Source organism: Schistocerca nitens, chromosome 6, assembly GCF_023898315.1.
Source record: "Schistocerca nitens isolate TAMUIC-IGC-003100 chromosome 6, iqSchNite1.1, whole genome shotgun sequence".
Taxonomy (NCBI): Eukaryota; Metazoa; Arthropoda; class Insecta; order Orthoptera; family Acrididae; genus Schistocerca; species Schistocerca nitens.
In genome coordinates this window covers 474,669,041-474,690,161 of record NC_064619.1, presented here as the reverse complement: position 1 = coordinate 474,690,161, position 21,121 = coordinate 474,669,041, and the positions used below count along the sequence as shown (strand labels likewise).

Below are 21,121 nucleotides of genomic sequence, written 5' to 3'. Positions count from 1 at the left end.
TTATCTTGCGTCCTTTGAAGCTTAACAGATTAACAAAATTGCACGCCATTCTACTTATGACTGTTTACACCCACATTTTCATACGTTAAACAACATATTCGGGATAGACATACAGTGATACTGCAAAAATTCGAGACTGTAGAAACCACGCCAAACTTTTACTTATAGCAAGAATACGATATCTTGCAAATGACTGCAAAAGCTAATGTGGAGGGTTCTACAACGACATGTCGTTTAAGCAGGACAATGAGCAACTCAGAAGTTTTTGCTGAAAAAGAACAATTATATTAAACAACATAATCTATGGTTATACATGCCTGGAAACGCAGGAGAAGTTTACGATGGAAGCTGTCTCATTACTCTTCCTCGCCTTTGAAGGCTCGAACGGTAGGCATGGACAAGTAGCTTCGAGACTGCTTTTTGTGAGGCTTGTTGCTATGCATGTTACTCAACCTGTTACTACAGTTGCAGCTGTCGCAGTTTCTAGATTTCTGTGCTCAAAGAGGCACTGAGTTTTTGCAGGAGGAGAGCGGCTTTCCAGTCTCGTCGAAACAATAATTATAGTTCTCACCGCCACTGAAATATTACTCACTGAACCGGCAGAATTCAGAACTTTGTGGTGAACACGTCTCCGTGTAAAATTGGGAGAAGCTGTCCATTTATGCACTGTCCATCCAATAACCGCCTCTCAGTGTGTCGCTGGGTGTGATTGTTTCTGTCAGAGAAAGACACTGCGAACAGCATAAGCTCCCTTGATCAACCTCGTCTTACGAAGTTAGAATCACGATGGCAATAAGTCCAGAATGACGAACAGATTATACACTCCTATTATTCATAAGCCGTACTTAGTGACAGAAAGAAGGAATTCGAGAACACACAGTATAATATTGTTACCGACGTAACTCATGCAGTAGAAGAATGCTTTCAAAGAATCGAATATATTAATTTGCTTTCGATAAAAGCCTATACAGGCATCACCTGCAATGAAACAACAGACTAATGAGCAAGGAAGCTGCTATATGCAGAGCATACCTTGATGTCTGGTTATCTTTTACCGACTTCTTACATCAAATAAAAGTGTAAGTTGCCAATGGGAATCGGAATAGGAACATCAAATGTAAAGAAAGGAAGATATTGTGGATGAGTTCATCTTAACATAGCTTGCTCACTTTCGTTTCATAACGTATCAGTACAATGAAAGTTATCTCCACAACCACTAGAGTGAAATTCAGTCACCATAACTTCCTTACCCATTTGAATCGCTTAAATCCAACAGGTTTAAGCGTTTAGGAGTGCAATAATTCAGACGTTGGAGATATTAATAATTCAGTCTTGGCTTATTCGAAGTTCTAGGGACACAGAGAACAATTGCTCTCAGAGATGGAAAATTAAGGGTACCATATGCATTATTGGTGTTCTAATAAAGAATGATAATGCAGTTATTAGGTATCTGATATGAATTACTTTAACAATTTTAAAATCGTATCACAGACCTATACATGCTGTTTCCATAAGAGGATGCAAAAATTTAATGGGACACAGAGGATGCTCCACTGAACAATTTGATGTACGGAACATGCGGTCGGAGAAGCCAGCTTAAGGAGAAAATAGGAATAAAATCACGTTACTGTGTATTTTTTTATTTACAGAAGTTCCAGTTAGCTGCCAATACCGTTACTGATATAACGAACGTACCCTATGTACCGTAACTTACAAAATGTGCTGAAACTTATGGCCATCAACCTAAACGCAGGTATGACATCTCTTACTATGCCGCTCACTCCAAAACGTAAGGTGGTTAGTGTTATAGGAGATAGAACTCCCAATGCATGTAGTATCTACAAATGGTGTTTTAATGAAACTGTGACTTACTGAAAACAATTTTCTGACGCTATAAACAATTTCGTAACGCACTCTGACTTTCAAAGGGAATAAGACGCCCAATAAGTAGCTCACACTACAAAAACAGCGTAAAAGATGGAAGGTTGACATAGCTTGTATAACTTGACATTAACCACTGTGAAAACCCACTCATGATCTCGTGTTAAGCTACAGGAGTGTACAAGTAAGGAACGTATATTGTTACGCTATATTGATAATTTTTACTTATGGACCATCTGACAGCAAATGAATAAAACACAATTTTAGTGCCACACGCGTTTCGCCTTTATTTTCTGCAAGGCATCATCAGTGGCCTGGAATATGTACATATGTTTGCTATTTTATTTACATTTTGGTCACTGTACCTATAGGTTATAAACAGTTCTAGAGGTTGGTATTTCCTATTAAGTAGTAATGTTTTGAACTGTACTTACAGGTTGCATGGACGATTTCGTACAGATTACGCTCCAGTTGCAGTTTTGGGGTTGTTCTTCTTCTTATAAATGCGTGACATATATAGACTTGTGTTTATCACTGCAAAAATTCTTTGTAAGTTCAGGAGCACCTTTTCGAGAAAATATATGACTTAAGATTTACTTTTATATTGTAAATGACTACAATTATGTACTTCATTTGATATGTACAATCATTCAGTTATTTATCATTATGTAACTAGACTGTGTAAAGACATTCTTATGGGTAGCACAAGGACTTTACCTTGTCAGACTTGATAACTGTGATCAGCCGGCCGAAGTGGCCGCGCGGTTCTGGCGCTGCAGTCTGGAACCGCGAGACCGCTACGGTCGCAGGTTTGAATCCTGCCTCGGGCATGGATGTGTGTAATGTCCTTAGGTTAGTTAGGTTTAACTAGTTCTAAGTTCTAGGGGACTAATAACCTCAGCAGTTGAGTCCCATAGTGCTCAGAGCCATTTGAAACATTTTTTGAACTGTGATCAAGTGACTACGTGCTCGAGTGAACATGTCACAGATGACCTATGAACAAAGACTTCCTGTGAACATTATCATCTGCGCATTTGCGTTTTTTTTTTCCCACACATCACAGCACTATGAACTGAACACTTGCTTCGATGCAATGTTTTAGTTTCTGTTGCCGACTGTTGATGTTTTTACCAAAGATCGAATGTTATTGCCAAACTTTCTAGTGTAATTGTTGAAGTATCTGTGTTCTGTTAGTGTATGCATTTGTATGTGTGTATGTATGCTCGCGCGCGCGTATGTGTGTGTGTGTGTGTGTGCGTGCGTGCGTGCGTGTGTGTGTGTGTGTGTGTGTGTGTGTGTGTGTGTGTGTGTGTGTGTGTGTATGTGTTTGTGTGTGTGTGTACAGAAGTCAAAGGGAAGAGTTTTCTTTTTTTTTCCTGGTTGTGTGAGAGGAATGAGTGGTTACTTAATTTTTTTTCTTGTCTTACATTTGTTTTATTAAGTGTAGTGGGGAGCCTATGCTGATGTGTGTTTGTCCATTTATCACATCTTTGTTTTCAGCGATGTTTTTCTGAATGTGGAAGTTTTCTTGTGTTTGTATAAGATGTTTGTCATGGTTGCTTATTCTCATTATTTTCATTTCTTGTTGCATGTTTGTAGGATGGTGGTTATGGTGTTTTAAATGTTCTGGAATGTGGAATGGTTTGTTTCGTACTTCCAACACCTGAAATAGTCTTTGTATCGTGTATTAAAGTTCCTGCATGTCCTGCCTATGTATACCACAGCACAGCTTTGACATTCAAGTTTATATATTCCTGATTGTTGTAATTTGTCCCTCTTGGTAGCTGGTTGGCTTAGCTGTGATTGGAGGGTTTGCCCAGACTTCAGTGATGTATGGAAGCCCTGTCTCTGTGTGTTAGTTTATGTGTGAAGGGCATGGTGTACCATCTGGTTCTTTTCTGTATGGTGTTGTCATTGTGTGTGTTTGTTGAGTGTGTTTATAAGTTTTCAATTTGTGAGTTCTCTTGTATTCTGGGAATGTTGTGTTTGTCTTGTTTTAGTGTTTTTATTTTTAGATTGAACCTGTGTACTACATGTGTGTCATACCCATAGTTCCTAGCTATTTATATCATTGTACTCATTTATTTATTATAGTTTCTCTTTTTGAGTGCGATTCTGTTTAATCTATGAAACGTCTTAGTGCTTGAATTGCCCTCTCTGTTTATTGATTGGATAGCCACTGAATTGCTATTTATTTATTTAATGGGATAATAATAATTATTAAAAGGTGGCAATTTTATTTAAGCACTGTTTTTACTCTTTCGATTGTTGCGAGTAAGCGATAATGCAATGCTGCTCGCTTTGGAGAATACACATTTTATAAGAATTATTTGGTCCAGGAAACGCTTTTGCGATCGCTGTTGCTATTTAGACGGTATTCGCGTAATTGTACTGATTAAAAGTTATCGTTTCCGAAAGACGAAGGTTCGATTAAAGCCGTGTGCACTTTTCGCGTATAATGAAAATATTCATAACACGTCGTGTAACAAAAAGAAACATGCGAATCACAACCGTGATCAAACGAAGAAAATATATGATAACATAAATGTTCTTAGCTGTTATTCAGGACAGGCTCAGATTAGACCTTGCAATTTTTAGTTATAGGAAATCACAAGACGTTACACTTTAGAGATATTTGTTTTGAATAACTTGTATTTACCTTCTCTCTCTCTCCTTTTTATAGCCTTTATACCTTCACATCGATTAAGGAACTTTTCCTTCTCTACAGACCAGTACGAGAACAAAATTCAGACTCAACAAAGTGTCTTACATCGAATTATTACATGCTTAACCCTTAAAAATCATATACAAATTCGTAGTACAAACAATGCTAATTTATTCCGTGCACTAGAAAGTCTTTGAAACCCTAAGCACAAAAATGAAAATAATAAAATTATAATTACATTTTGAATATCATGAATAATTCTTTAAATCATTAAAATAAGGTTTGACATCGTCGTAATATTAAGTTTCATCGTTGTAGCACTACATTGCCCCCTTTGGATGTACAGTCACACTTGTTTAACTGGACATCCAAGCAGGCTTATTTTGCTTGTCTGTTCTGTTTAAAGTTCACTGTGTTCTTTTACTTGGCAGCATGTGCTTTGTTTACTTTTAAGTCTCAGGGATTTTGAGTTACGCTCCCCCATTCGGCAAAGGCCAATGGGAAAAACCCCGGAATAAAACCACGGCGGAGCGAGCACATCTTCCATACCCTCTTTTTTAATTTTCAACATTTGAATATTCACTTCGTATGAAATTTAATAATGGTACAATTTCGTGATAGTGCTGCTGGTGACGACGGCTGGCGACTTGGTGTACCGCAACACCGATGTCTCGCCTCATCAGATAAGTCTGCGATGGACTGCGATGACGTCGCAGGGTGCCGCAAGAGATGACGGATGATGTCGCTGCAGTATGCTGCCCTCACCGACACGTTTGCTCAGCATCCCAGCATACAGTCACATGAATTTCAAACAGCAGTATCAGTTCCTTAAATTAATACCTACATTACATCAAATTTCACGCACTATTTCACTCAACAAGAAGAATGTGTTTTTTTTTTTTTTTGAGGTGTTCGACTGTTTGTGAGTTTCTTTATCATGATGCAAGTCCATTCGTCCTTCCGACGTAACTGACTATCTGCAATTAAAGGTTCATGTAATTACGTTCCAACATTGATACAGTTCTGCAGCGGGTTTAATGGTATAGTCAGTAGCAGTTCCCAACACTGTTACGATTCACCACTGTTGCTGACTGGTCGATAAAAACACTTGCTCTTGAGTTTTAGTTTGCCTGGAATGTTACGTCCACGCATGTGGTCCCAATAACACTCTGAATACTTGGCATTACTAAACACTCGTAGCACAAAATTTGAAAACGAAATCATGGTAACACAACGCACTCATTGAGCGTCCACTTTTGTGTTAAATTCCACTCTTTCGCCAGTGAAATAAAGTTCGTACGCGCAGATGATAATGTTCACAGGAAGTCTTTGTTCAAAGGTCGTCTGTGACATGTTCACTCGAGCACGTAGTCACTTGATCACAGTTATCAAGTCTGACAAGGTAAAGTCCTTGTGCTACCCATAAGAATGTCTTTACACAGTCTAGTTACATAATGATAAATAACTGAATGATTGTACATATCAAATGAAGTACATAATTGTAGTCATTTACAATATAAAAGCAAATCTTAAGTCATATATTTTCTCGAAAAGGTGCTCCTGAACTTACAAGGAATTGTGCAGTGATAAACACAAGTCTGTATATGTTTGTCTGTGTAATGATCTGTTCAGTCATGGACAACATCTTGTTCGATCTGGTTTATAGCTCATGCAAGTCCGAGCACTAACTTACGGTGGAAAATTTGTTAAACCTATACGTAACTCGCGTAAACGTTAAATGTTGTAAGTGCATCCTGTACACAGCCTGAAAGAAAAAAAAATAACATAACCTGTTCACCCTAGTGAGTTCTAAATAGTTAACAATCAACAAAATGAAACATTTATTTTCTAAAGTCACTATATCCTACTGCTGTGTGAAATATGCAGTTCTGTACACTGTTCGTAGTTTCACACGCATAAGTTCCTGAAAGTTTACTAAATCTCAACAAGTCTGAATTATGTTTGAGTAAGTGTCTTAGGGTGGAATCATCTTGAAGCAATTCTTCTTCTCCTTGCTGCAGCTCGGCGTCCTCTTCTCCGTCGAACTGGAGCTGAAATTTTCTTACATGTTATTGCTTCCCTTTTCGCGCTGGGCATTGAGTACGCTTGATGACAGTAAATTTCATGGGGAAACACTTGCATGTCGTACACGTAACCTTTAATTAGTCCAGGTTTTTTTCAAAAATACTTTACGATAATTAGTAAGTGTGTCTAATAACTGCTTTTGTTGCAGACTGTCAAGACCAGAGGATTGTTGTATTTTTCTACTATTTCAGAGACGTGGATATTCTCCTCGTCCTTCACACCTTCCATGACCGGGAATGTACTGCAATTGAAACTATCTTGAAGCCGCCATAAATGTGCGCGAATCGGTTCTATCTTTAAAATATGACAATATTTGCCATGCAATTCTTTGGTCTTTACCAAGTCTAACCTGACTCTCGTGTCACCGAAACACATGCTGCATTCACCCTTTGCGAGATCGATTATAGTTTCCGTCTCTCGCAAAATATCTAATCCGAGGAAGGTGCACTCTTTGGCTCCCATTCCAAAATTAATACAAATCCGTGTCTGTTCCCGAACTAGTTGGGCTTTCTGACTAATCGCTCCTGTAACTCGACAATTAGTGACTGGAAAAACCGGAATCTTTCTAATCTTCTTTAAGTGAAGAAAGAACGATTCATTCAGCACAGAAACAGATGCTCCAGTATCTAAAATCACCGTAGTTTGAATACCATAAATATCACAAACTATAGCTGCTTGTGCAACTTCCCGTTCAAACAAATTACACTTCTTCCGAAAATCTTGGCATAATTCCTCTCGTATATCGACTCTGGTATTATATCTTAACATCTGCACAGTTGAACTACGTTGCTGAGCAACATCAACAGAATTATTCCTACACACTGCATCTTTTGCGTCGTTCGACCCGATCTCTACTGATTCTATGCGACACACATTCTCATTGTTACTACAGCTGGTTGTCTGTACGCTTGGTTGCTCGTTATTACTAACATCATTCAAGCAAGTGCCCCCTAGACACCCTGAGACTGACACACGGGAGCAGAATGTCGTCGCATCTAGTTTGACTGACTGGTACTGGTTGATGGTTGCGGTTCACTTTCATTCATATGCATTCATATGCTGCTGCATGTTATTTGACATATTTGTATTGTACGGGGGTTGTACATGATTGTTGTTGTGATATTGCGGTGGCCTAGGCTGCTGCCATCGCTGTTGTGCATAATTCTGTGTTGACCAGTTATGTGGTGGTTGCATGTTTTGCTGATTATTTGAAAAATTACCGTTATTGTAATTGGCGTTAGCTCTAAAATCTCGTTTCCGTTTCTTTGAAAAAGTTTCCGTTATTGTTTTGTCCACTATTGCTCTGTGGATGATAATTGTGATTCGGTGCATTACCGCACTGTCCATTTGTGTTCATATTGTGGTTCTGCCATCCTGAATAATTCGGACTATTCCAATGATTTTTATTCCCATGGTAGGTGTTTCTATTACTATTGTTCTTGTGGTTTCGCCCGTTGCCATTGCCATTACCATTATTCGACGAATAATTCCCATAATGGTGTTGTTCTTTTCGATAACCAAATCTAAAGAGTCCAGTACAGATAGAAAATGTTCCACGTCGTCTTCAGGAATATGAAACATATTCTCCTTTAGATCACGCGGTAGCTTCTCCTTTAATATCTTTAAAACATCACACTCAGGAATTGGTGTGGATAAATATTTCACTTTGTCCAGATACTTTTCGAAATATTTCCGCAAAGTACCGCCTTTTCTATTAAATGGCTCAGGACTATAAACTTCTTTTCTTAATCGTTCTTGTACCTCACGCGACCAATACTTCTTTAGAAAAGCTTGTTCAAATTCATCGAAGGAGCTGCATTGTTCAGTTTTCTGTGTCGCGAACATCGCTGGCTCACCTTGAATATGGGTAATGGTAAAGACAATTTTCTCCCTTTCGTTCCAACTTTTTGGCATTATTCCGCGGATCCATTTGATAAACACAATTGGATGGGATCCGTTCTTATCATTGGTAAACTTCTGAAACTGTGAATTCTTCACTAAAGCATCCTGAGTCATCAATGATTGTGTATGGTCTTGATAAACGGATGTTACTCCACGTGTTGGATTGAAATTATTGCCCGTCTGCCGCCTACTTTCAGTTAAAGTCGTTTCATAATGATCAGGGTGTGTTTCACTCCGGTGAACTATTATAAGATGTTTGCATACGTGTTTCACTAAGCACTTACTGCACGTTTTGTAATTCAGTCTGGAGTTCATGAATCTTTGTGTTGTTTTCATGTATCAGTTGTGTTCCTGCTCGTTGTAACATCACAGGTAGTTCCTTCTGTATAACAGTACTAATTTGTTTGTCTTTGTCATTTAGCCATGTGTTGATTGTGGTCACAACAAGTTCTTCATGTTCTTTGCATTTTTGTTCTATTACGTTTTTATTATCAACCGTAAGGTTTTCTATACCTGTACTTATGTTGCATATTTCTGCTTCCAAAGAAGTGTGTTTTTGTTGTAATTTGTCCACATCCTGGGTTACTTGCTTTACATTCTGTGGTAAGTCATGGTATGTTTGTTGCATACTTGAAATGTTGTTCTGTATAGCAGACAACTGGGCATCTATTTGCTGTCGCAGCTAGCGATCATGTTCTTTTAACCAGTTTTCAAGCTTTTGATCTATCTCTTTGAGAACTGTGAAAAGCTTAACTGCGTACGCTTGTCTAATTGACTGATCCGTTCATCCAAGGTCCTAATCCGTTCATCTACTCTGCTAATAGGTTTATCTAAATTATTATTAATCTTAGTTGCAAGCTGTTTAGCAGTTTCTTGTTCACGCTGTATCTGTGATTGTTCCTGTATTTTAAACATTTGTTCCATTTCATCATTAAGAGAGAAAATGGATCCATTACTTTTTGTGTTGGCTCTACCGGTGGTAAATCGATTGTAACTGGTGTTTCTTGTGGTTCTGCTTCAGTATGCACTTGAACTACCGTCTGTACTCTGCCTGGGTGTTCTACAGCAGATGGATCAATGACTTTAATATTAGTGTCCTGTTCTATATCCTCTGCCTGATCTGAAAAAATATTATAAATTTTTACATCACTAGTTATTCCTTCCTCCTCTGAATGTTCTACAGTTACTTCCGGCTGTGTAGCTTTTCTTACACGTCGCACTGTTTTCACCATGTTTGCAAATGTTTGGGTGCAAGTCTAATCAGGAATACGTCACACGTAACACATCAATTATTTCGTCACACAAAACATAAAATAATTACTACACTGCACCAGATTGAAATCAGTACTATAAATGTTCACTTTCGTTTGATTAAAATTCAGTTCCAACCCCTATTGAAAACACTCTATGCTGTATTTTACTGATCCTTCTCGCAGTTATTTAAATATAATTGACTCTTATAGCTTCCTAAGAGGACACACAAGAGGTATATTTCTTTTTTTTTTTTTAATTTAGTAAGATACAGCACCAGGTTGAAGATGATGTGCCTACCTTATGCAGTGCTTCGTTCTGCTGCCGCTGTGATGGAATGGTAATAATAATTATTAAAAGGTGGCAATTTTATTTAAGTACAGTTTTTACACTTTCGATTGTTGCGAGTCAGCGATAGTGCAATGCTGCTCGCTTTGGAGAATACACATTTTATAAGAATTATTTGGTCCAGGAAACACTTATGCGATCACGGTTGCGATTTAGACGGTATTCGCGTAATTGTACTGATTAAAAGTTATCGTTTCCGAAAGACGCAGGTTCGATTAAAGCCGTGTGCACTTTTCGCGTATAATGAAAATATTCATGACACGCCGTGTAACAAAAAGAAACATGCGAATCACAACCGTGATCAAATGAAGAAAATATATGATAACATAAATGTTCTTAGCTGTTATTCAGGACAGGCTCAGATTAGACCTTGCAATTTTTAGTTATAGGAAATCACAAGACGTTACACTTTAGAGATATTTGTTTTGAATAACTTGTATTTACCTTCTCTCTCTCTCCTTTTTACAGCCTTTATACCTTCACATCGATAAGGTACTTTTCCTTCTCTACCGACCAGTACGAGAACAAAATTCAGACTCCACAAAATGTCTTACATCGAATTATTACATGCTTAACCCTTAACAAACATATATAGTTTCGTAGTACAAACAATGCTAATTTATTCCGTGCACTAGAAAGTCTTTGATACCCTAAGCACAAAAATGAAAATAATAAAATTATAATTACATTTTTAATATCATGAATACTTCTTTAAATCATGAAAATAAGGTTTGACATCGTCGTAATAATAATTTTCATCGTTGTAGCACTACATGCTGCAAGTTTCTGGCTGTGGGGATGGTTGGATGTGAAATGTATTAATGTGTCTGTGGCTGTTGGTTTTCTAAATATTTTAAATGTATGTTTGCCAATTTTTTATTGTAATGTCAAGAAAATTTATTTGAATTTCTATTTCAAGTGTGAGTTTTATGTTCTGATGAGCCTTTGTTGATTTGCGAATGGAGTTTATCTATTTTTTCACTTGTCTCATCCACCAGAGAAATGATGTCATCCAAATATCTGTACCAATACAGATTTTGAAACTTTCATTAGTGGTTACCTTTTCAAATAGCTGATTTTCTAGACGTTTGATGAAAATGTTTGCTGATGTTCCTGATGTTGTGAATCCCATGGGAAGTCCATCAATTTGTAGATAATATCCTTTCACAAAGTGAAAGTAGTTTTATTCAATTGTCAGTCTGAGCATATTTGTTATTTCTTTTATAGCGTCTGTGGTGAGGTTGCTGTGGGATGTGAGATTTTGTTCTCTGATTTCTATTGTTTCTGCAATAGGGATGGAGGTATACATATTTTCTAAGTTGAATGAAATCACTGATGCTGTGTCAGGTACCTGTATGTTCTGTATATTTTCTGTTAGGTTTCCTGTGCTTATCACTGTTGTGATGTTTTCTATTTTACAGTGCTTTGAAACTAACTTTTGGAGGTGTTTGGCTATGTGGTACGTTGAGTCCTTCTTGAAGTTAACAGCTCTCATTGGCATTTCGTCTTTATGTACGTTCAGTTGACTTCGTAGTGTTGGTGCATGTGTGTTTTCCTGTTTGCCTGTGAGTGAGTGTTCAACGTTTTTCAGTGTTCGTTTCACGTTTGCTTGGAATTGTGTAGATGGATCTGACTTCAGTTTTTGTATGGCATTTGTGTTTATGCATTCCTTGGTTTTAGTGATGTATTGCTCTTTATCCATGAGTACTCTTACATTTCCCTTTTCTGCTCTTGTTATTAATATGTTATTGTTTGTTAACTTTTGTTTTAACCTTTTCATAGTGGTTGATTCTGCTTGGTTTTTCTTTTTGTGTGTCTGCTGTGTTTTCCTTATTATGCCATTTATTACTTTTTTACTAGTTCTCTCGTCAGTCCTACGTTTATTTCACAATTATTTTGTTATTCTTGACTTGTAACGAAGTCTTCAGTTTCTACTATGAGATTTTCTATGTATTGATTGTACACTTTGTTATTGGTGCAGTGTTTCAATCCTTTTTCCAAGGGCATTTTTTCTCTTTGGTGTAGTTCTTTCTCAGTTAGGTTAAATAAACGTGGATGGACTGTGTGTTCGTTTTCATATGGATTCACATTTAAAATGTAATTGTATTTTTGCGTCTTTTTTACTGTGTTTCATTATCTTTTGTTCATGCTGGTTTTGTAAATATTTCACTGCTGTGTGTTTGTTGCGTTCAGTTTTTTCTACTAGTAAAGTGAAAACCGTGGAGTTTCCTAAGAATTTGCGAATGCCAGATGAGTCTCATCGAGCATCATGTTTAGTTACTGTTTTTCCGAATATAGCATCTCAATTTCATTTAGTAACCAATAGCGTTCTGCAACTGATTTAGCCTTTTGTGCCACTATAGAATTGGTTTTAACTTTTGCATTAATGTAACTTGGAATTAAATCGTTCTTTTTGCATGTTTGGTTGAATTTTATGTCCTGTATCGTCTTATGGAGTCTCAGATGTATTTTCTTGAACCTGTTGAACTTGTTGACAGGGAATGCATGACATAGCTCTATTGACATTTTCAACTTTTGTAGTTCCGTCTTCCTCAGTTGCGTGTAATATCACGGTATAGTGTACATTGATAATTTTAAGTTATGGACCGCCTGACGACAACTGAATAAAACCAAATTTTAGTGCCATATGTGTTCCGCCTTTATTTTCTGCAATGCGTCATCAGTGGCCTGGATTATGTACATATGTTTGCTATTTGGTCACTGTACCTATAGGTTATAATCAGTTCTGATGGTTGGAATATCCTATTAAGTAGTAATGTTTTGAATTCTACTTACTGGTTGCGTGGACGATTTCCTACATATTACCCTCCTGTTGAATTTTGGTGTTGTTTTTCTTCTTATAAATGCCAATTTGCGGTTTTTTTCCTCACTTCACAGCACTATGAACTGAACACTTGCTTCGATGCAATATTTTAGTTTCTGTTGCGAACTGTCAGAAGCTCTTGCCTAAGATCGAATGCTATTGCCAAACTTTCGAATGTATTTATTGCAGTATATGTGATCTGTTCGTGTATGCGTTTGTGTGTGTGGGTGTGTATGACTGTGTGTGTGTGTGTGTGCGTATGTGTGTGTGTGTGTGTGTGTGTGTGTGTGTGTGTGTGTGTGTGTGTGTGTGTGTGTATTTTATATAACTTTTAAATTTATTTTTATTTTATTTTTTGTGGGCTATGTTTGTGCGTGTGTCCAGAAGGAGAAGGGGAAAGAGTTTTCCTTTTTTTCCCCTGGTTGTGTGAGAGGAATGATTGATTTATTTTTTCTTTTTTTTATCTTATCATTTCTTTTATTAAATGTAGTAGGGAGCCTGTGATGATGTGTGTTTGTTCATTTATCACATGTTTGTTTTCAACGATGGCTTTCTGAATGTGGAAGTTTTCTTGTGTTTGTATAAGATGTTTGTTATTGTTGCTTATTCTCATTCTACTTCTTGATCAATGTTTGTAGGATAGTGGTTATGGAATTTTAAATGTTCTGCTAACTTGGAATGATTTGTTTCGTTTTTCCACCACCTTACATGTTCTTTGTATTGTGTTTTAAAATTCTCTGCAAGCCATGCCTATGTATACAGCATCTAAACTTTGGCATTCAAGTGTATATATTCCTGATTGTTCGAATTAGTCTGTCTTGGTAGATGGTTGGCTGAGGTGTGATTGGAGGAGGATTTGCCCAGACTTAAATGATACATGGAAGCCCTGTCGCCTTAGGATGTTTACAACTATGAGTCTTAGTTTATGTGTGAAGGCCATGGTGCACCATCTGGTTCTTTTCTGTGTGGTGTTGTCATGTTGTGTGTTTGTGAGTGTATTTGTAAGTTTTCAGCTTGTGAGTTCTCTCGTATTCTTGAAATGTTGTGTTTGTTTTGTGTTAGTGTTTTTATTTTTTGATTGAGCCTGTGTGCTACATGTGTGCCATAAAAATTTTTCTTAGCTATTTGTATGATTGTACCCATTTCTTTTTCATAGTTTCTCTTGTTGAGTGTGATTCTGTTTAATCTGTCTAACATATGTCTTAGTGCTGTAAGTTTCAGGGATGGTTAGATGTGAAACGTATTATTGTGTCTTGGGCTATTGGTTTTCTAAAGATGTTAGATGTAAGACTGTCATTCACTTTTTTTACTGTGATGTCAAGAAAAATTATTTGATTTTCTTTTTCAGGTGTGAATTTTATGTTCTGATGAGCTTTGTTGATATCTGAATGGAGATTATCTATTTTTTCACTTGTTTCATCTACCAGACAATAAATGTCATCCACATATCTGTACCAATATATGATTTAGAAACTTTCATTGGTGGTTACCTTTTCAAATAGCTTATTTTCTAGATGACTGATGAAAATGTTTGCTGATTTCCTGATATTGGGGTTCCTATGGGCAGTCCATCAATTTGTAGATAATATCCTTTCTCAAAGTGAAAGTAGTTTTATTCAGTTGTCAGTCTGAGCATATTTGTTAATTCTATTATAGCGTCTGTGGTGAGGTTGCTGTTGGATGAGAGATTTTGTTCTCTGATTTGTATTGTTTCTGCAATAGGGATGGGGGTATACATATTTTCTATGTTAAATTAAATCACTGATGCTGTGTGTGGTACGTGTATATTGTGTGTGTTTTCCATTAGGTTTCCTGTGTTTATCACTGTTGTGTTGTTTTCTACTTTATAGTGCTTTGTAACTAGCTTTTGCAGGTGTTTCGCTGTGTGGTGTGTTGGGACTTCCTTGAAGTTGATAACAGCTCTCATTGGCATTCCTTCATTATGTACTTTCGGTTGTCTGTGGAGTGTTGGTGCTTGTGGGTTTTTCTGTGTTATGTAGTATTTCTGTTTGTCTGTGAGTGTTTGTTCAATATTTTTCAGTGTTCGTTTCACGTTTGCCTGGAATCATGTAGTTGGATCTGACTTCAGTTTTTGCATGGCATTGGTGTTTATGCATTCCTTGGTTTTAGTTATGTATTGCTCTTTATCCATGAGTACTCTTACATTTCCCTTTTCTGCTCTTGTTATTAATATGTTATTGTTTGTTAACTTTTGTTTTAACCTTTTCAAAGTGGCTGCTTCTGTTTGGTTGTTCTCAGTGTGTGTCTACTGTGTTTGTTTTGTTATGCATTTTATTTCTTGTTTTGCTAGTTCTCTTGCCAGTCCTATGTTTATTCCATAATTATTCTGTTGTTCCCGCATAAGGATGTGTTCAGTTTCTACTATGAGTTCGAAATGAGTAGAAACAGCGCGATCCTTTTACCAGCTTCAAGCTCACGAGAAACACGAAGTCTAAATGTTCTAACACTGCACGCTCAATGAATGGATCAAATGACTCTGAGCACTATGGGAATTAACGTCTCAGGTCATCAGTCCCCTATAACTTAGAACTACTTAAACCTAACTAACCTAAGGACATCACACACATCCATGCAAAAGTCAGGATTCGAACCTGAGACCGTAGCGGTCGCGCAGTTCCAGACTGTAGCGCCTAGGACCGCTCGGCCACTCCGACCTGCCTTAATGAATGACTTGTATTCAACAGACATCAAGAGTTTACCGAGCCAAATTATGCAAGAATAATCTTGTGGTCCAATTACTGCACTCTTAAATTGACTGCAGTTCCTTATCTGTTAATAACTTCGAATCAGTTGAACGCTCTCACCGATACTGCCGACTGCAACTGCCGCCACAGATGTACCTGTTTCAAGATTTTAAACATGGCTGCAACAGCAACTGTTGAAATTCTTCACGATAAAGGATGACAGCCAAAAACAGTTGCAAGATAAAAATTTATTAAAATTTCTTGACCAAGGTTTCGGTACATATAAATATACCTTCATAGAAGTAAAAAAAATTAAGAACAGGAAGACACTTACATTAGAAAAGCCATGGCATCGGAAGTGAGAAACAAAAGCTTAAGTAACAGTGAAATTACTAAAGTAATGCAGGCACAAAATCTTTAGTTACTTACTGAAATTACATCATGTAATGGAGATTAATAAAACAATTGTGCCAAAGGCGTCGTCAATAATTGAGACATCTTCTCCATTAGTACAACATGACTATGGGCACAGGGTCAAAGCGAACAGTTTAGCACCATTACTTCGCCTATGAACTATCGAGACAAGAGTGTGAAAGCACTAGGGCAGATGGTTTCGCCGAGAGAGGGCACTTGTATGTGCCAGACACTCGCGCATATTAAAATCCATGAATACATACATAAGCGCATCAAAAATTATTAAAAGTTGTGTTAATTCAAACTTTCTGTCATAATAAATAAAACGTCTCAGACCATTTAAAAACATTTATGTAAAATAGAAAATTTACCTGTGTCCTAGTGTCAAACAGATAAAGCTTACGCTATGGAACATCTAACGAGAGAGGGCACTAGTGTAATGCGCGAGAATCTCGCGTAACGTAGGCGGTGAAATACATACTAGCGAAAACAACCAAAATGTTATAATAAAACGAAACCATCTGTCGTTGTGAATAAAAACATACTAGTCAATTAACCGCACATACACATCGAAAATCACAACCAACAAACATCAAAATACGTAAAATCCCAACAAGACAGGAAAAGCGCATTTCACCGGCATCAACAAGCAAGAAAATTAACTTCTAGTCAGCCAGACTATATTACATTAAGGCAAGGAGGGGTTTGAAACTGTCCAAAAAAATTTTGTTTCGAAGCTGTACCTGTTCATTAAGAACAAATCCATCTTTTAGAGACAAGTGCTTGAAAATCTCTAATTCTTCGAGCAAGTCTAGTTTGTAACCTTTATTCGCTTCATGAAGCAGCTCTACGTCGTCCAGTTCACGTGGCGTATGCTGTAAGAGCCATAGATGTTCGGCAAACGGGGAATTATGTACGTTTTCCCCGTTTTTACCTAACATGTATTCTTTATACCTAACTTTAATGGGTCTACCTGTCTGTCCAATGTAATAGTTTGGGCAGTCGTTACAAGTAATTTTGTATACACCGGACTTAGTGCCGAGTTCTTCTCGTGCTCCAATATTATGAATTACTCTGTTTCAGGCTATTATTTACGGAAAAGGCAACTCTGTAACCGTATTGTTTCTGTAAAAGTCTTCTTATCTTATATGAAACGTTCCCCAAAAATGGAATGGAAATAAAGTTATTACCCACATACTTTTTCGCCCTGTTATCTCCTAAAGTTGAACATTTTACAGCTGTTTTTTCTTAACAATTTGGTCAATTAATTTAGGGTCGTATCCATTGTTAGTAGCCATTGATTTTAATAAAGATATTTCATTTTCTAAACAATTCTGTGCTAAAGGTGTGCTCACAGCACGATGAACTGCAGAATGAATGAAGGCGATCTCGTGAGATTGAGGATGACAGGAATCTGCTGGAATAATATTATCGGAAAAAGTTTCTTTACGAAAAATATCGAAGCTAATAGTGTTACCCGATAACTTAAGTTATCGGGGAAAACGTACATAATTCCCCGTTTGCCGAACATCTATGGCTCTTACAGCATACGCCACGTGAACTGGACGACGTAGAGCTGCTTCATGAAGCGAATAAAGGTTACAAACTAGACTTGCTCGAAGAATTAGAGATTTTCAAGCACTTGTCTCTAAAAGATGGATTTGTTCCTAATGAACAGGTACAGCTTCGAAACAAAATTTTTTTGGACAGTTTCAAACCCCTCCTTGCCTTAATGTAATATAGTCTGGCTGACTAGAAGTTAATTTTCTTGCTTGTTGATGCCGGTGAAATGCGCTTTTCCTGTCTTGTTGGGATTTTACGTATTTTGATGTTTGTTGGTTGTGATTTTCGATGTGTATGTGCGGTTAATTGACTAGTATGTTTTTATTCACAACGACAGATGGTTTCGTTTTATTATAACATTTTGGTTGTTTTCGCTAGTATGTATTTCACCGCCTACGTTACGCGAGATTCTCGCGCATTACACTAGTGCCCTCTCTCGTTAGATGTTCCATAGCGTAAGCTTTATCTGTTTGACACTAGGACACAGGTAAATTGGTTCTATATTTTCTATTTTACATAAATGTTTTTAAATGGTCTGAGACGTTTTATTTATTATGACAGAAAGTTTGAATTAACACAACTTTTAATAATTTTTGATGCGCTTATGTATGTATTCATGGATTTTAATATGCGCGAGTGTCTGGCACATACAAGTGCCCTCTCTCGGCGAAACCATCTGCCCTAGTGCTTTCACACTCTTGTCTCGATAGTTCATAGGCGAAGTAATGGTGCTAAACTGTTCGCTTTGACCCTGTGCCCATAGTCATGTTGTACTAATGGAGAAGATGTCTCAATTATTGACGACGCCTTTGGCACAATTGTTTTATTAATCTCCATTACATGATGTAATTTCAGTAAGTAACTAAAGATTTTGTGCCTGTATTACTTTCGTAATTTCACTGTTACTTAAGGTTTTGTTTCTCACTTCCGATGCTATGGCTTTTCTAATGTGTCTTCCTGTTCTTAATTTTTTTACTTCTGATGAAGGTATATTTATATGTACCGAAACCTTGGTCAAGAAATTTTTATCCTGCAACTGTTTTTGGCTGTCATCCTTTATCGTGAAGATGTACCTGTACCTCACACGCTCCTCCAGTAAGCAAATGTGTCTCAAACGCGATCAAATAGAACGTTCACCGGATCTGACGTCCCCAGATTTCTTTCTGTGGGGAAAGTTGACGGATATCAACTATTGTGATACACAGACAACGCCTGACAACATGCGTCAGCGGATTGCCAATGCATGTGCGAACATTACGGAAGGCGAACTAGTCGCTGTTGAGAGGATTGTCGTTACACGTATTGCCAAATATATTGAGGTTGACAGACTTCATTTTGAGCATTTATTGCATTAATGTGGTATTTACAGGTAATCACGCTGTAACAGCATTCGTTCTCAGAAATGATAAGTTCACAAAGGTACATGTATCACATTGCAACAAACGCAATAAAATGTTCAAACGTACCTACTTTCTGTATTTTAATTTAAAAAACCTGCCTGTTACCAACTGTTCGTCTAAAATTGTGAGCCATACTAACTAAAACTTTCATATTTCTTTACGTACTACACGAATATGTAATAAAAATTGGGGGTTCCTTTTTGAAAAACGCAGCTGATATCCTTTTGAACTATGGCAGCGCCCTCTAGCGGTCCAACCATAGCACCATCTGGTTTCCAGCTTCAAGCTAGACGAGTTTCGTTTTTTGTAGTTTTTTCGTTTGATGCTTATTTCGTGAGATATTTGGCCCGGTTATTATCAATGGACCACCCTGTATATATAATGTGTGTGTGTGTGTGTGTGTGTGTGTGTGTGTGTGTGTGTGTGTGTGTAAAAAGCATACGTGTGAGAAGTAACATGTTTTATTATATAGTTGGTATGACTGTTCGCAAACTGCTGGTATTTTTGGCCCATTCATACCAGGAGGCCCTTGTACTGATACGCGGTACAAAATATTGAATCGTGCAACGACAAGTCGGACACAAAACGAAGTAAAATTAAAATTGTAAAACTTTAAATTACTGAAAATATCACGCGGGGACTCTTAAGATATGCTTGTAATTAACTGTCAGAAAGGTAATTTTGAACGAAACGAAATAATAAAAAAGGCTAACGATCCTATAAGAAAACTGTATAGAATCTATGTAGCAATGTGATTGTTCTTTTACTCTCTGCTGCAAGACACCAAAAAGACCAGCGATATTACACACACTCTCTGTACTAGTCTTGAAGAAAGCGCACGCTACCGCGGCCATTTCACGTCGTGAAGTTGTGAATTTTAAAGCCCGCAGCTCGTGGTCTCGCGGTAGCGTTCTCGCTTCCCGAGCACGCCGGCACAGTAGCTCAGCGTGTTCGGTCAGAGGGTTATCTGCCCTCTGTAATAAAAAACTGAGTCAACGGCTCAACACTGAACTTGAACGGGTGTCATGGGACATCCGCGCCGAATAAATGCAACGAACAAAATCGAACAAAACGAGAACAATAAAAAAAAGAGCACGGGGTCCCGGGTTCGATTCCCTGGGGAGTCAGGGCTTTTCACCTGCCTCTAGATGACTGGGTGTTGTTGTGTCGTCTTCATCATCATCAATCATCCCCATTACGGTCGGAGGAAAACAATGGCAAACCACCTCCAATACGACCTTGCCTAGTACGGCGGTGCGGGACTCCCTCATAGTGAGTATGGGACTTCATCATCATCATTGCAATTCTTTAGTGTATATAGTGACCTTCACGCAGAAGTAAAAATAGGGTTTATTTCCAAAGTTTTCAGTACCCTGAATAAACAAAAAGAATGGCCGAACAATCGACCATTCTTTGCAGACATCTTCCGTAGGAATAATTTCATTATAATATCATTGCATTCCGTCATCAACGGACGCTTTAAAAGTCTCGCATAATAATTAGTAAAGTAAAGGAACTGCATAAATTAATTTATTTCGTATTAAAGGAAAAACTAAAAACTTTCAGTTCAATACAGACATTGGCCGCTTTTAGGCGAAACAAACATCATTTGGTTTAAAAAAGTAAAACTTTCTATAATTCAGAGGATTCTTTTAATTAATTTCGCTAATGTAAGATTTCCTGCAGAAATATTCTAATATGATAACACGAAATATAATCCTTGAGATTACGTTTTCGTATTTGTATTTATGAACGCTCCACGTAGACACCAGTTTCAACTGATTCTAAAAGCGCCCCACGCAATCCTATACTAACAAGGCGGTGAGTCGCGTGCTGTTAAATAATCAGAGCTCGGAGATCTATTTTATGAAAGTATACATTCCGGTCCCACATTGTACTATCATTCTTTCTTGTGTCCGCTCCGCCAAATAAGTCGTCTATTCACGCTCCTGCCGGACATACATATCAATAAAGTTAGGTGTTAAAATATACACTCTTTTCGTCACATTTGTTGAGGTCACCGTAAGTATATTTGAGACGGTGTCCGGCCCTGGGCTGTACCGGTACATGATGTTTCCTGCAT

General features: G+C 37.5%; 1 protein-coding gene across 1 annotated transcript in view; it reads left to right on the top strand.

Moving 5' to 3' along the window:
- The window catches only part of LOC126263723 (allergen Tha p 1-like), a 201,073-nt gene that overhangs the window by 56,624 nt on the left and 123,328 nt on the right, over positions 1-21,121 (top strand). The window lies entirely within an intron of this gene.